Source organism: Austrofundulus limnaeus, unplaced genomic scaffold (assembly GCF_001266775.1).
Source record: "Austrofundulus limnaeus strain Quisiro unplaced genomic scaffold, Austrofundulus_limnaeus-1.0 Scaffold109, whole genome shotgun sequence".
Classification (NCBI taxonomy): Eukaryota; Metazoa; Chordata; class Actinopteri; order Cyprinodontiformes; family Rivulidae; genus Austrofundulus; species Austrofundulus limnaeus.
This window is the reverse complement of record NW_013952511.1, coordinates 269922-272516: the sequence shown is the minus strand read 5'-3', so window position 1 is coordinate 272516 and position 2595 is coordinate 269922.

Genomic DNA, 2595 nt, shown 5'->3' with positions numbered 1-2595 from the left:
TCAGAGAACCGTTCCGTTGAATTGAGGTACATCTTTCTTTCAGACAAGTTCGAATCCAGGGCTTCACAAACATTTCTATCCCCTTCAGATTGTAACAACTGTATCTCTTGACAAAATGAGCTTGAAGATTTGGGTGGTAATGTGTTTTTGTGGGCCTTATATATAAATATTAAAATGTTGTAATTGACCAAATCAAAGAATTTCAAAATTTTCATTTTATTCAATAATTCATTTGACGGATGTATGTAGTATTTTCTAGCAATAATTCTTATGGCTCTTTTCTGCAAAACAAAAACTGGATTTGTGATTGTCCTGAAGGCTTTACCCCAAACTACAATACAATAAGACAAGTGAGGAACAATTATTGTATTATATAACAGAAACAAAGCTTTGTCATTAAATAACTCCTTCAATCTATAATGCACTCCAATAGATTTTGATATTTTTGCTCGTGAATAATTTATGTGTGATCTCCATGTTAGCTTATCGTCAATTTTGACACCCAGAAATTTCACCTCGCTGATGACAGATCTCTACTTTAAATGAGAAGTCACCAGTGGTCTTTATATTACTGAATATCATGTAATTTGTTTTTTTCCAGATTCAATGACAGTTTGTTTTTTGTTGAAACCAATGTTGTATTTTTTCAAATTCTTTCTGTGACTGCTCCATCATTTTTTTATGTTTTTTTCCTGAGCAAAAGAACGTGTCATCAGCAAACAAAATACAATTTAAAAATCCTGACACATTTACCAAATCATTCACATACAAATTAAACAACTTTGGTCNGTTAACACACTGCTTTAAAATAATTATTGAATACATAAAAGTTGAGAGTTGAGCAACTCCTGTTAATAATTATTCAAATTAATGTTACAAAACGTATTTAGTTAATAATAAAAATTGTTAGAAAAAATTTAGCTCTTAAGTTTTTTAAACCAACATGATTGACAAATCTTTTATTTTGAAAACCATCTCTTGATGAAAGGAGATTATAATCTACATTTATTTAAAGTTAATTTAAACCAAATAAAAAATAAAAAAAGCCTCTCTTTTTTTTGCAAACTTTATTTAATCTTCTCATTATTCTTGGCAGCCCTCTTCTTTCAGAAACAGACTAGATTGAAACAATCTTCGTGGAAATGTTTTCATTCGACAACTGAACTCTTTATTCTCACACTTGGATTCAGGCATCATTTATAAGGAATTATTGTTCAATGTCTTCTAAAAAAGTAAACTTCTGTAGAAGCGAAGCAGCGAATCACTGATCATCCAGATGCAGATGGATTATTTCTTACCTGTGGGGGAAAAAACAAACGGATTAAAAATGTCACCATTCCTAAGAATCTTAAGTAACATAATTCATCAGAGAGGGATTTGACCACTAAAATATTCACAAACATTTTTGAAAGTTTGTTTTAATAAAACCTGATTTTAAAACACTCACTGGCAATAAAATCAGACTAAAAGCTGCTTCTTCAAATAAAACCCAACGTAAATCCTGTCAACACTGCACTGAAACAGTGCTGATTACTGATGAAGAGGAGCAACAAAAAGATCAGAAGACTGGGAGCTAAATAACTTCTGATACAATAAATATAGTGTTGATGGTTTTAAACAACAAGCAAGTGTACTGCAAATGTCTCTCTGCATAAGCCACACATGGAGTCTATAATCCTAATTCAGCTCCTCCTTTCTGTCTTTAACTTTCTTCATGGAAGAGAAAAGCGCCGCAGCTTTCTTCAGAGCAGACACACACACACAGATCAGACAGGAACAAAACCCAAACGACACACAGAGACGAACATTTCCTAAGTAAAAACATCAACAGATGAACGGAGCTGGTCTCTGCATGGACCGATCACAGGCTCTGGTGCTGAGTGATGTGGCCCAGCAGCAGGCTCTGGATCTGGACTCTCTGTCTGTAGTGGTCCGCGGCCACAGAGGGGCTTCCGTCTGAACCAGTTGGTTCTGAAACAAGCCCCTGTCAATGCAGCATAGATTTACATGTTTCTGTGGTTTTTAAACTGTTGCTAAATTGTTTATTTTTACAAGAACTTACAGAACAGAAACACATTTTCAAACAATCCATGTTATACATTTTTAATCCTGTTATTTAAAGATAAAAGATCCTGAACGCGAGGTTAGGATCTGTTTTTTATTTATTATTATTATTATTATTTATTATTATTTATTATTGTTATTATTATTATTTGTAATCAAATTACTTCTGATAACTTTGTGTCACTTCAGCATATATCCAAACATTCAGCTCATTCAGGAGATGGATGCTATGACTTTTCAGATTTTTTAAACTTTATATATAACCTTTACTTCTACAGAAATACCTCTTCAATGTCCTCACTTTGTTTGCAGCTTTACTGTGCTTTACTAGTTAAGTTTAGAGGTATGGTGTGAATTAAGGTTGGTTCAGGTTAGAGTTAGGAATAGACTAGTAATGTTAGTTTTAGGGAAAATGTCTGGGTTGGGCTTAAATACAGTTATGAAGATGAATGGAGGTCAATACATAGTCCTCACTTTGATGCAAGAACAAGGATGTGTGTGTGTGTGTGTGTGTGTGTGTGTGTGTGTGTG